General features: G+C 47.7%; 1 pseudogene; it reads left to right on the top strand.

Moving 5' to 3' along the window:
* Positions 1-4,703: 4,703 nt before the first annotated feature.
* Positions 4,704-5,925, top strand: LOC147701573 (uncharacterized; annotated as a pseudogene).
* Positions 5,926-14,460: the final 8,535 nt, after the last annotated feature.

Here is a 14,460-nt window from a genome sequence, read left to right as displayed (position 1 = left end):
TCTTACCCAATTCTTGTGGAGAGGTCAGATCAGAGTCTACCAGGTGCTGGTGTAATAACTGGTTCTGACAATTACTTAAGATTTGCTCTCTCATAATTAGATTGTACAATCCTTTGAAATCAGTAACCTTACTTCCCAGTAGCCAGCCTTCAAAAGCCTTAGTGGCACAATCAACAAAGTCAGCCCAATCCTGAGACTGAGTTTTCTGGGTGTCTCTGAACAGCAACCTGTACTGCTCAGTGGTTAGGCCAAACCCATCTATCAGTGTATTCTTCAGGACTTGGTAATTGTTAGCATCCTCAGCTCTAGTAGTGAGGAGCTTATCTCTACCTTTACATTCAAAGGAGAGCCACAAGATAGCTGCCCACTGACTCTGGGGGACACACTGTACAGTGCAAGCCCTCTCCAAAGCAGTCATCCATTTGTGGATGTCATCCCCTTGTTTAAAGGGGGGGCACTATCTTACTCAGGTGTCTAGTGTCTAAACTCCTGTCTTTTTCTCTTGGGAGAATGCTGCCACCAGTGAGATCTAACCCACTTAACTTTTGCTCTCTAGCAAAGGCAAGCCTCTCTTTGGCCAGGGCAAGTTCTTCCCTTTCAATCCTCAGATTGGCTTCCCTCATCTTAGCTTCATGCTCCCTTCTCTTAGGGGATGACATCCCTCTATGAGAAGAGGCCTGAGAGCCATTGGTTCAAATGGATCTGGTAGAGCCTCTGGATAGAGACCTAACTCGTCCATTCCCAATGTTAAGTCTGCCTGAGAGTGGCCCTGGGGGTCCCCCAAATCCATTCTCATGCCTACTTAAGTTGGTCCTAGTGAGTCTACTGACTTCTACCTGACCTTTGTCTGCCTCATCCTCTGATAACTCCTCTTCCTCCTCCTCCTCAGCATCATCTGCTGCCTGGAGGGAGTGGTCAGGGTTACTAAAGGGTCCCTCTAAGGGGGGCAGATTCCCATCTGGATGAGAAGGATCTGTGTTAGCAGCCCTCCTAGCATCATAAGTCTCTAAGAGACCAATCAGAAAAGGAATGGTAGGGTTGGAACACTGTTTTAGCTTCCTGGATGTACAGATTTGTCTCATCTCCTGGAAGCTAAGAGCAGCATATCTGGAAGGGACCTGTGGAGGGTCCACAACCACAAGAGGGGTCTCTGAAGACTCTCCGTGGTTAGACATGCTTCTAGTGTGGTGTAAGTGATGCACCTACCTACACTATTTGTTTGCCTACTGTTCCCTTGCTAAGAGTTGTAGTCAAGGTGTGCTAAGCCTTGTTAAACTACAACAGCTGGTTCAGTAGAACTCAGAGTATTCTAAGCTAAGTTATATGTACCTTATACTTATGTGATCTTTCACAAAGATATTCTTAGGATACGTGTGGTAAAACAACAGCAAGCTCAAATCCCAACCGCTGCTCACCAATGTGAGAAGTTGGCCTGATATATAATGTTCACTATTCTAGTGAGCACTTTGTATCAGTCCAAACAACCCTTATTGATGATTGGTTGTAAGTCAACCTTATAGACCAGCTATCTTAGTAGCATGGATACGAGCAGTCTTCGGGCTAAACTCCAGAGGGCGTGTTAAGCCAGCTGTTATACCATCACATATACCCCTTGAACACCAAGTGAAAGGACACCACACAAGTGTTATGAAAATAAACAGTGTATTTATTTAGATCACAACAGCCCTGTACTCTTTATGAGGAAGGGTACTAAGCACACAACAAAACTCTTACGAAAATACTTTAAGTTGCACAATTTACACAAATGCCCGAGGGGCACGGAAAACCATATACTACAAAAGTGGAATGCGAAATTACTAGCAGGTAAGTACTGGACTAATAGGCTTTGGAATCGCTAGGACTACGTTACTGAACCTTCAGATTACTAGTAGGAGGCCTAGGGGACTCGGGTGCATAGTGTGCACTCTCACGCGGGATGCGGGACGAAGTCTATGGTAGCTAGAATTTACAAAGTTAAGGATATCGGACGAATCCGACTAGTTAGGCTGAAAACGAAAAAGGATCTGGACCCTTGGATTGTGAGGCTATGCTGGGGCACCAAAATGCCGAAGTTACCTAGCCCAGGGGCTGCGGCTGCATAGGTCTGAAAAGACGTCGGGAATCCTCGTTGCAGTCTATGGAGCCTGAAAGAAGTTGTTGCTGGCAGGGGACCAGTGAAGATTGTTCGGTGGATCCAAGCCTGGATCGAAGATGGAAGACACCTGTAAGCAGAGGGGACCAAGTTTTGAATCACTAGCCAGTGATTAGATGGGCACCAGGATGGCACCGGATGGAGTCACCTCGACCAGGTGAGTGGGCGACGCTGTGCTCTGCAGTCTCACGGACCAGGAGGCGTTGTCGGCGACCAGCATGGAGGTGCGAGCTGTCCCACGATGGTTGCGGCTGTCGACGTCGCTGAACCCAGGATTGGGGCAACAAGTCTTGGCAAATTCAAGCCCACGCGGTGGACCTAAAATGGCGTCCGGAGTGGACTAGGAGGGTCCGGGGTGCTCCTCTTTTGGAAGGGAGCAAGGGCCAGTCTGGAGCAACCAGACTGGCAGTGGTGATGTCGTCGGTCGTCGTCGGGAAGGCCACAAGCCAGCGGGCTAGTAGCCAGACAACACGGTGAGCAGCCAAGAAGCAGAAGGGCCCCACGCAGATCTGGTGGATGCTGGAGGGCTGAACTTCGGTGCTGGAGCTGCTCAGGGTCGGGGCTTCTTGGACCCCAAAGCACTCACCAGAGGATCCCTCGGCGGTCGTGCTGGATAGAAGTCGTGCAGTTCTGATGATGGCCGGTCCCTCGAGGTCTCGTCGCACCTACGGTTCTCAGCTTAGCTGTAGAGGTAGGTAGAGGTCAGAGGTGCCAGGGAAGCCGGGTCTCGTCGTGCTGGTCAGTCGGATTCCGGAGGAAGGACGTGCATCAAACCGCAGTGTTCTTAGATGGTGCCTGCGGGTGCAGGGTGACTACTCCTTAGTCACAAGGGAGAAATCTTAGGAAGAAGTCGAGAGTTCCTTTTGTAGAAAGTAGTTTCTTGATTCAAAGATGATCTAATTTGGAAGGGGGCCCGCTCCTATCTTTATACTAGGAAAAGGGGCTGGCACGCGACTAGGTCCTGCCCATGGGTGGGACCAGGAAGGGGGGTGTTTTACCCCTCTCCCATGCCGGACTTTCCCCAGCTCAGGGGCTGGTGTGCCCCTGGAACTGGTTCTAGCCGGCAGATGCGTAGTGAGCACCGGGGTGCCACTTGCAGTCACCTTCCTGTAAAGCCCTGCCTACCCAGGATACACAAAACCCTGTCTGGGATGGTGCTAGCACCGCCCCTGACAGGAAACCCTTTGTCCAAGCTCCCCTCGCTGGAAGGACTCCCAGCTGCAGGGGGTCAAACTTTTGTCTGTGGTGGCAGCATCCTTTTTGTGATGCTGAGGCTTGAGTTAACTTTAACCGGGGTTCACAGTTACATACATGTCGTGTCCCTCTAGAAGGGTGGAATGCTAACCCCGTCGCCAGAATTGGCGAGGGGTTAGTATTCCAATTCGTATGACACCTTACTCGACATATTTTGATAAAGCGATACCAAAGATAGCATATAACCTCGAGGATTATAATGCACTTAAGAGTATATGATACGCGTTATCATGGAATAGCTATTAGGACTTGGTTCTGCAAGCTGCAAACGGGCTAAGCTCATGCCAGAGCGCCATCTCACACGATTCCAAGCACTCTGCCTTCAGGATTGTCAAGGCCTGCCATAGGAGTGACTGATAGGAATCTGTGTGTCCATTTTAGGGTTAGATATAGGTATACTATATCTACAGCAAAGGGTGATTACACCACCTTGCCCCAGCTGTCGTGCAGCCAGTTGTGTCGGATTTAGATGGCCAGGCAGGGGTGGCATAATACATGCTGCAGCCCCTGGCAGGCCCTGGGTACACCTATGCCCTGAGTTACAGGGTCTGATAAGGTGGCCCAGTACCAATTGGATATGTACCTAACGTACAGGGAATCCATTTTACAGAGAGAGCAGTAGGCCTGTGGTCCTGATTGGCAGGGTCCCAGGCCAACTAAGTCGGAAAACCAGCAAAACACCAGGCAAAAAAGTTGGGGGCAACCATATTCAGGTATCCACCTTCCTACAGCCTCCACAGTCGACAACCAAATCTTCGTCGACGAAGAGTGTTAAAAGATCAACTCCGTCGACGACAGCCCCGTCGACGGCCGCCCCGTCGGTCGCCCCGTCATTCTCGTCATTCCCGTCGACGAAAGCTCCTTGACGGCTCCATTGCCATCGACGACAGAACCATCGACGATGGATTCTTCAAGTGTTGTTCCAGCAACTCCATCGTCGTCGTCCTTTCCACCGACGACTTCTTCTGCGTTTGCCTCTCTGCCTTTGCTGCCACTCTCGTCCACAGGATCTGCCACTGTCGACACACTTCACCAACGCCGCAAAGTGTCTATTGACCAAATTTCCCTCTCCAGTGATCCACAACCTCCGTCACCTTTGTTTGCAATGGATTCGGATTACGATTCTGAGGAAGATGTGCATGAATCTTTTAGGGCAGCACATAGTCCATCTGATTTGGTCATCAAGTGCCAGGACTATAGCAATGATGATGAGGACCAATATAACTAGCAAGAGGAAAGGACAGTTCAAGTTCCTACTGCGACTGTACCTTTGTCGCTTATATCTAATCTCCAGCATATGTTGGACGATTATAATAGGCGTTTCCCGCCCTCTCCACAGGTACCTACATTGCCTTCTGTTTTAACGCCTGTTGCTGGCTCCTCCGCCGCCACAACCAACCTCTGCTCCTCAGATACAATTGTCAGTTCGGATACACACGACTGTGTATGACGACGACAAAGGGGACGTTACTCCGGACCGCGAAGATGGTGAGGTTCGAGATGATGATGATGAGGATATGGCGGAGTTGGATAATTATCAAGTTCAGACACCATCTCCCTCGCCAGTAACGCCAGGTGATTTTCCCCCGGTGGATATTGCAAGTTTCCATCAGCTGATGGATAGGGCGGCTCAACGTTTTAAATTGCCAAGAGTACAGAGGGAAGAAGATTGCTTCCTCTATGATTTCAAAAACCAACCGTTTAAGCAAGTCCATACTGTGCCTATTATTGACTTAATCTGGGCTGAGGGGGTGAAGTTGATGCAGACCCCAAATTCGCTGCCGGCACAGATGCCCCGGTTGGAGAAGAAATATAAGGCGCCTGTTGGTAGTCCAGCGTGCCTTATTGGACAGCCGAAACCAGATTCGGTGGTTACCCAGGCGGCTCAGCGCCGTTTTCGGAGTCCTGCGTCTACTGTGACTGCTCCACCAGATCGCGATGGTCGTCGTCTGGATGCAATAGGCCAAAAATTTTCAACGATGGCCTCCACCACAGTGAGAGCAGCCAATGCTTTGGCTATTTTGGGGCGGTACGACCGCCAAATGTGGGCAGACATGACGGCTTTTGTGGTTTTAGTTCCAGATGCTTCAAAGGCTGAAGCTTTGCAACTTCTCCAAGAAGGTGAGAGAACTTCGGAAGAGATTAATGACTGTGCCGTCGATATTGCCTGTACAGGTTTCCAACAGATCGCTGGTGCGGCTGTTCAACGCAGACAAGGTTGGTTACGCTGCACATCCTTTCGGCAGGAGGTGCAGGCAAAGATACTGGATATGCCATATGATGGCGAGTCACTTTTTGGGGCACATGTCGATGAGGCATTACAATCTATTAGAAAAGATACTGTCACTGCCCGCTCTTTAGGAAATTTACAATTTCGGAAGCAGCCTTTTCATGGTGCACGTGGACGAGTCACCTCTTCAAATTTTCGAGGAGGAAGCAACCAATATCGTTCCTACAACCAAGGCAGCCAACGCTATTCCAATAACCAACAGCAGTCTTCCCGTCAGCAGTCTTCTTAAACTATAGGGGGAAATCTTCCGACAGAGGATCTGCTCCCAAGAGACAAAGACTTGCCTTTGACCCAAAGAGTTGGAGGTCGAAACTCCCTGTTTTGTTCTCAATGGTCCGCCATCACTTCGGACATTCTGGACATTGTAGAAAAAGGCCATGCTCTAGAATTCATCAAACTTCCTCCTCCTACTCCACTTTCCGGCCCACCTCCAGCCCACATCCAGGAACTGCTCCATCAAGTTCGCCTTATGATACAGAAGGGGGCAGTCAAGGTGGTGCCCAAGTCTCAAAGGGGGAAGGGATTTTATTCCCGTTTTTTCCTTATCATCAAGAAAAACGGAGATTGGAGGCCAATATTGGACTTGCGAGCACTCAACAAGTATCTCAAGTGCCAGTCCTTCCGCATGCTAACGTTTTCAGAGATCTTACGCTTGCTCTTAATGGGAGATTTCATGGCAACTATCAATCTCCAAGACGCCTATTTCCATGTCCCTATTCTTCCGTGACATCGGAAGTACTTGCGTTTCCGCGTGGGAAGGAAGGATTTCCAGTTCAAGGTGCTGCCGCCCCTCGCGTCTTTACAAAGGTGCCAGCTCCTGTGGTCGCTTATCTGCATCTCCAGGGTGTCCAAATCTTTCCATACCTGGACGATTGTCTCCTAAAATCACAGTCTCACACGCAGCTGCTTCAGGACACTCGCCTTTGTCAGGAGGTCTTTCGCTCTCTCGGACTTTCCATCAACACCGAAAAGTCCCAGTTACATCCAGATCTCTGCAAGAATTTTCTGGAGGCCACATTCGATACAACTCTTGCAAAAGCTTTTGTGTCTCAGGAGCGCCAACAAAAGATACTTCAACTGGTGTCTCTTCTACGGACAAAACAGTCCGTTTCAGTCCCACTATTAAAGTCATTTCTAGGGATGGCATCATCGTGCATTGCGCTGATTCCAAATTGCAGACTACGGACACACCCCATTCAAGAAAAACTGGATGAGCAATGGCGTCAGATCACAGGTTCCTTCAACAACATAGTCTGTGTCACCGCTCGCATGAGGGCGGCTCTCAAATGGTGGACGCAGCCATCCAATCTGTTGGCAGGGATTTCGTTCCTCTCCATCACTCCGGAACATACTCTGACGACGGACGCATCGTTGGAACGATGGGGGGGCACACCTTCAAGGTCTGTCCATAAAGGGCAAGTGGACTCTGCCTCAGAGGGCCTGGCACATCAACAGGCTGGAGTTGATGGCCATTTTTCTAGCCTTCTAGTCATTTCATCCAGTGCTTCAAGGAGAGTCAGTCCTTATTCAAATGGACAACACAACCAGCATGCATTATATAAACACGCAGGGCGGAACAAAATCTCCACTCTTGTCTCAACTGGCGCAATCGATCTGGGACTGGGCTCTGTGTCAACACATCACTCTCACTGCTGTGCATCTTCCAGGTGTCTCCAACATCCTGGCGGATTCCCTCAGCAGGTCCACGTCATCGACCCACGAATGGGAGTTGCATCAACCAACACTCGAGTTGATTTTTCGGCGATAGGGTCGTCCGTCGATGGATCTCTTTGCCACACCGGAGAACCGGAAATGCCCATCTTACGCAAGCTGGCATCCCCACCGAGGGTCACAGGGCAATGCCATTTTGATCACTTGGTTCTATCTGTTTGCTAATGCTTTTCCTCCGATCCCTCTGGTGCCTCGAGTATTGTGGAAGATGCGGAGGCAGCCTTGCCACATTCTTCTGATCGCTCCAAGATGGCCTCGTCAGGGATGGTTCTCGGAACTGCATCTTCTATCCCAGTGCGAGCGCATCCTTCTTCATCCTCGGATGGACCTCCTCACGATGTACAAGGGTCAGATTTGCCATCCAGACCCCTCCTCTCTGAGTTTGTCAGCCTGGAACCTGAGCACCTTGAATTTGCCCATTTAACCATTCCACCAGACTGCAGAGACATTCTCGCTCAGGCCAGAGCTCTGTCAACTGTTAAAACCTACAAGCTTAAATGGAGAAGGTTCTGTCATTGGTGCGCAGCGGCTGGTGTCCATCCCATTTGTTCCACGCCTGCGCAACTCCTCCCATTCTTTCTGCAACTGGCTAAATCCAGACAGTCTCATTCAACTTTGAAAGTTTTTCTGGCGGCAATTTCCCGCTTCCGCCAGGATGGTTCCACTTCACTTTGTTCTTCTAGGATAATACGTCGATTTTTCAAAGGATTGTTCCGCAAATTCCCACCAGTTTGGCGCCCTCCTCCTTCTTGGCGCCTTAACATCGTCTTAGCACAACTAATGAAGGCACCATTTGAACCTATACACAAGGCAGACTTGAAGTTTCTTACTTGGAAGGTTGCTATTCTCCTTGCGTTGACGTCTTCATGTCGCGTAAGTGATATTCATGCCTTCACTATAAATCCTCCTTTTCTTCAATTCCAGCCGGACTGTGTAGTGCTTCGCACTAATCCCACCTTCCTGCCTAAGGTGCCTTCAGATTTCCTCATCAGCAAACCTGTTTTCCTAAAGACTTTTTTTGCTAACCCGCAGTCTCCAGCGGAGCAGCGCTTGCACTCCTTGGACATTAAAAGGTGCTTAAAATTTTACATCAGCAGAACTGCTCCTTTTCGTAAAGCTGACCAACTGTTCATAGCTTATGGACGCTTCCACAAAGGGCGCCCAGTTATCAAACCTACTATTGCTCGTTGGGTTTCCTCGGCCATCGCTTTCTGCCATCAAATGGCAGGCAAGCCTCTACAGTCTTCAGTGAGGGCCCATTCCACCAGGGCGATGCCGTCTTCAACTGCCCTGTTCGCTGGTGTGCCGCTACATCAGATCTGCAGAGCAGCCACGTGGTCCAGCAGGCACACGTTTACAAAACACTACTGCCTGGGTGCCATCAATGAAGCAGATACTGCAGTGGGACAGGCTGTGCTTCACAATCTTTTTCAATAAGGTGAGCCTCTGTCTTCTCTCCTCCATTATGGTTTGCCACATTACTTTATGACTTGCATGACTATATATGTATATATTATATATGCTTTGGTCTTATAAGTCAGTTCATTATTACTGCTTTCTATTCTATATTCAAGCTTGTGAATCTATGAAAGACACCCTAATACTGGAGAAGAACAATTGTTACTTACCTCTAAACAGGTGGTTCTCCAGTATTGGTGTCTTTCATAGATTCACATGCGACCCGCCCACCCCCCTCAGAGGCTCTCTTCTCCTCATAGACTCTGTGGTCACTCTTGTGCTACAAAAATCTGAAGTACTGAGCTCTGAGAGAAGGTTCTGGAGGGCTGATGGCACCTGATTGGCTATAGTTTGGACCAACGTAATGACAGGAATAGACTACAAGTGTCTTTTTCTCTCTTCTTGTATTCATATGTGGAATTATGTCCAGGCATTTACTACCTTTTTTCTAATGTGTATTTCATGTGTTATATTTTTACATATACATATTATGAGTACGTTATTGCTATTTTATTTACCGTGGAACTCCCACTCCGCCGACGGGGAATATTCAAGCATGTGAATCTATGAAAGACACCAATTCTGGAGAACCACCTGTTTACAGGTATGTAACAATTGTTCCTTTCTTGCAAAATGTCTCCTCCTTGAGCTAGTTCAGTATGGACACTTGAACATTCTGCAAGACTGCATTTTGAATATTCTCAAGGAGGCTAAATACCCATCAACTTGTTCAGCCTATTCCTTTAAATGGAAGAGATTGTGCATTTGGTGTTCAACGTGGACCCAACAATCTGCCAAGAAGATAAAATTCTTCCATACTACTTTTTTTAGGTCTCGCTAGAGCCAGCGCATGCGCTGGTCTGGCAATTATTTAGTAAGCAGGTTTTTCAAGTGTGCTACCAAAGGCAGCCACAAGCTTGCTGTTACGCGCACAAGCACGCGCGATCTTTTTCATTTTTGCGCTCACAACTCCCATTGGGGCATGCACTTCACTTTCACTTTTTCGTACCAACGTAAGAAGAAAAACATATTTACACTTTGCAGTAGACCATTTTCTAAGTCACGACCTCTAAACTTAAATAGACAGATGCACGCGCGAACCCAGTATAATTGAAATGTACATACTTTGTACCAATTTAAGAACTTCACCTTTTTAAAGACGAGCGGACTTAGGCGAAAAACATCAGCACATTCAGGGTTCTGCGGGGCCAACTAACTTAATCTACGGAGCCAACTAATTTAACAAGTCGCTTTTGGTCTTGTAGGACATTGTTGCAAACCCTGAACTCCGCAACATAAACTCAGTTCCACCAATCTGTGCAGTCAAAGCGCCTTCTGTACAAAAGTTATGAGGGAGTCTTTTCTCTATGTCACTCACTTTGGAAAATAAAAACCAGGTGCATGTTCTTGAACACTAGACCAAACACTGTGATATATGGCAACAGCCATCTTGGAATTTTAATATAAATTCAATTGATGAAAAGCTAAAATGGTTTACATTCGCTTTGTATTTTCAGTAAATGTATGTTTACCAATGAATTGTCATTATTTAACACTTTCTATATTGTGTGGTATAGGCTTACAGTTTTCCTTATTTGCCAATGAGTTTACTAATGATTCAATACCGCTTGCTTTTCAACACCAAATATTGTATTCTGTCGTTATTCCGATTTTACTAGTGATTTGTCAGTTGCAGGGTTTCCTAAGGTTTCACCCCCATTCCTCACAGTAGGTAATAAATAAAAGTCGATCTCTTTGCGCACGTCTGTACTGCAACCGTGGGCTCAGTATCGCAGTTTAACTAGATGATACATTTAATTCCAAAATGGCTGTTGAATTTACCCACTTTGATGCAGACTGTTGTGGTTTTAGCGCTGCACACTGAGACTTCTCGGTTGCTTGGTGACTAAGGGACTCTCCTTTCGATGGCCCAATAGCTTCTGCAAGGGTTCAGTCTGCTGTGGATTTCTCTTTTTGTGGTGTCCTAAACAAGCATGAATTATTATCTTTGACAGACGGATCAGACATGAGCAAAGCTGATGGTTTCTGTCTGGCTTCCAATGGAGGGACAGTTGTTCTACCCACGTCCAGCGACGAGAAACACCCTCCTGAGCACATCATTGGTGGTTAGGAGCCGCATCTTTCCTATACCTCTAAATTCTTCTGCTTTATGGGTGTTCAGAGCGTGCATCCTGAGCCTGCAGCTGTGGAAGAGTTTTGAAAGTTAAAATTGTTGAAATGTTACAAATGGGCAGAAGGGAGGTGCACTCTATGCTTTTTCAACTTTCTGTTTAAATTATTTAAGGAACAATCGTGCTAGAAAAGGAAGGGGACACTCATTTTAGTAGTATGTTAAGAGGGTAAGAGCTGCATCTTTCCTATACTTCTAAATTCTTCTGCTTTATTGGTGTTCAGAGCGTGCGCCCTGAGCCTGCAGCTGTGGGAGTATTTTGAAAGTTAAAATAGTTTAAATGTTATAAATGGGCAGAAGGGAGTCGCACTCTATGCGTTTTGCGACTTTCTGTTTAAATTATTCAAGAAACACTCGCACAGCAAGAGGAAGGGGACAATCGTTTTAGTAGTATGTTAAGTTTACTAGATGCAAAAATGAAGCAAATAAGTTGTGCGCAATTTTTTATTTCATGGATTCTAGGGGACAGAGCAAACATGGGTGCTATATTAAATAATTTAGCAAGGGCAATAACAACAAGCTATTTTGCTATGCTTTACATAATAATTCGAGGAGTGCTTTTTGTTTGTAATGCACATTATAGTTTTCGTAAAATTATGTGCATTCCATGAAATACATTTCCCAGCATCTCAAGTAACTTTTGTTTGTAAGGGTGTACCTCGCTCACAAAAAAGTGACAGTTTATATTCATAGTCCTAAAGTTCCCATTCTGCAGTTTCTAAATACTGTAAATGAGAACTGCAAGCACCCGTATTTGCATCTATTAATTAAGGTTAAAAAAAATGAGCACTTCTGGCAGTCACAAGTCACCAGCATGCCAAAACTATTTTGGGACCTTATAAGTGTTTAGCCATGCAACAGTTGATGTTGCACCAAGGATTTTGTGCTGGATAACTAAACACTTATAAGGTCCCAAAGGTGAGACCTATTGGCTATGTTTTAATTCCAATCAATCAATCAGGGAATTTTAAGCACGCTACTCACCCGTGACGGTCTCAAGGCGATAGGGGTGGTGGGCAGAAGCTCTGGTCAGTCAAAGAGCCAGTTCTTGAGGCTCTCCCTGAAGATGTGTAGGGTGGGGGTGTGTCTGATGTCGATTAGTAGCTCGGTCCAAGTCTTGGCTACGATGTAGGAGAAGGTTCTTCCACCTGTTCTTGCTCTTCGGATGCACTGGGGTTGGTCGAGGGCAAAGTTGCGGATCGGAGGATCCTCTTGGGTACGTGGAAGGAGATTCTATCGTAGAGATATTGGGGTCCAGTGTTGTGGCAGCATTTGTAGGTGTGGTGAGTATCTTGAAGGTTACTCTCTTCTCAACGGGGAGCCAGTGGAGGTTACGCAGGTGTTGGGTGATGAGTTTCTGTCGAGGGATGCCGAAGGAGGAGTCTGGCTGTTGTGTTCTGTATGGACTGGGATTTGCAGAGCAGAAACTTGTTGATCCCGGCGTAGAGGGCATTTCTGTAGTCCAGTCTGCTGGTTATGAATGCGTGGGTGATGGTCTTCATTGATTTGGGGGGGATCCATTTGAAGGTTTGTCAGAGGATGCGGAGGGTGTTGAATCAGGTGGAGGCAATGGCGTTGACCTCTCAGGTCATGGAGAGGGAGGAGTTGAGTACGATGCTGAGGTTTCAGGCATGATCCGTGGAGATTGGGGGGCTGCTGAGGGTGGTGGGCCACCTGGGTTTGTCCTATGCAGAGAGTGAGGACGAGGACCTATGTCTTCTCCCAGTTGAGCTTCAGGCAGCTACTGCTTATCCAGGATGCGACATCCTTCATTCCTTACTGGAAGTTGAGTCTGGTGGTGATGTGGTCCTTAGTGAAGGAGAGGATGAGCTGATGTTGGCAGCCTAGGATATTATGCAGGGTCCGTGCTGTCTGATGATTGCGGCGAGGAGTGCCATGTAGATGTTGAAGAGCGTGAGGCTGAGTGACGATCCTTGGGGTACTCCGCAGTTGATTTCCGTGGGTTCGGAGAGGAAGGGTGGCAGTCTTATTCTTTGGGTTCTGCCGGTGAGGAAGGATCGGAGCCAGTCCAGGGTGTTCCCTGTCTGCCGGGTTGTGGAGTCTGGCGGTGATTGTGCTGTGGGAGATGGTGTTGAAAGCTGCAGAGAGGTCAAGTAGGATCAGAGCTGCGGTGTGTCTTTGGTCGAGGAGGGTGCAGATGTTGTCTGTGGCGGCGAGTAGAGCAGTGCTGTAGTTGTTGCAGAATCCGGATTGAGAGGTGTCGGGGATGGAGTTTTCTTCAATGAATTTTGTCAGTTGGACATTAACGGTCTTCTCTCTGACTTTGGCCGTGTAGGGGAGGAGGGAGATGGGTCCGTAGTTCTTAAGGGCCGTGGGATCTGCGGAGGGTTTCTTGAGTAGGGGTCTGACCTCTGCCCGTTTCCAGTCATCGAGAAAGATGCCGGTTTTGAAGGTGGCGTTGATGGTGCGTTGAAGTTCTGGAGCGATGGCGGCTCTGTGGAAGATATGCCGGGGCAGGGGTGCGTGGGGGTTCCTGAGTGAATGCCTTTCATGGTCGATGCGGTGTCTTTGGTGGTGACTGGGGTCCAGGTGGTAGGCTAGCTGGCGTTGCTGGAGGAGGGAGTGGTTTTGGAGTCAGGTGTCTGGTCGTTAAAGTTGTCCTAGAAGGCCTTGATTTTAAGATGGAAGTAGTAGCTGAGCTTGTTGCAGAGGTCCTGGGATTAAACACGCCCCTGATGTATTTAAAGACACGGTCAGGGCTAGAGTTCTCAAACCCAGGGTTGATAAGGAATATAAAGCAGCTCCAAATGATCCACCTTATATCAAGAGGCAGCTCCCTCTAGATTCTCTAGTGGTTACAAATGCCTGTAAACAGGCAAACTCCCAGACAACAGGGGATGCCCCTCTGCCAGATTAAAGAATCTAAATGACTTGACGCATCTGGGAAACGGGTTGCGTTACAGGCGGCAAATTACTGGCGCATTGCTAACGCCCAAGCTTTACTAGCCAGGTACGATTGGGCCCATTACGATGTACTGGAGACATTAATGCAACATCTTCCAGAGCAATACAAGGCAATAGCTAACGACTTCATACAGGAGGTAAAGCTTATTACCAACACCTCCATTAAATGTGCTCTTGATGCATCAGACACAACATCTTGTGCCGTTAACACAAGTATTTTTCTGTGCAGGCATGCAAGTCTACGCATAACTGATTTTAAACAGGAGGTGCAGTCTCAAGTTCTTAATCAGCCTCTTGATCAAGAACACCTATTTGGCCCTACAGTACTCACATCTTTGGAAAAGATGAATAAAGACACTGGTACAGCTAAATCTATGGGAGCCCTACAGTTACCAACAACTAGAGGCTTCTTATGTCGCTCCTTTTATAGGGGCGACTGGGAGAAGTTGGCCTGGTATA

The sequence above is a fragment of the Lissotriton vulgaris genome, chromosome 7, assembly GCF_964263255.1.
Source record: "Lissotriton vulgaris chromosome 7, aLisVul1.2, whole genome shotgun sequence".
NCBI lineage: Eukaryota > Metazoa > Chordata > Amphibia > Caudata > Salamandridae > Lissotriton > Lissotriton vulgaris.
The sequence above is the reverse complement of the archived record's forward strand: the minus strand, read 5'-3'. Positions and strand labels throughout refer to the sequence as shown.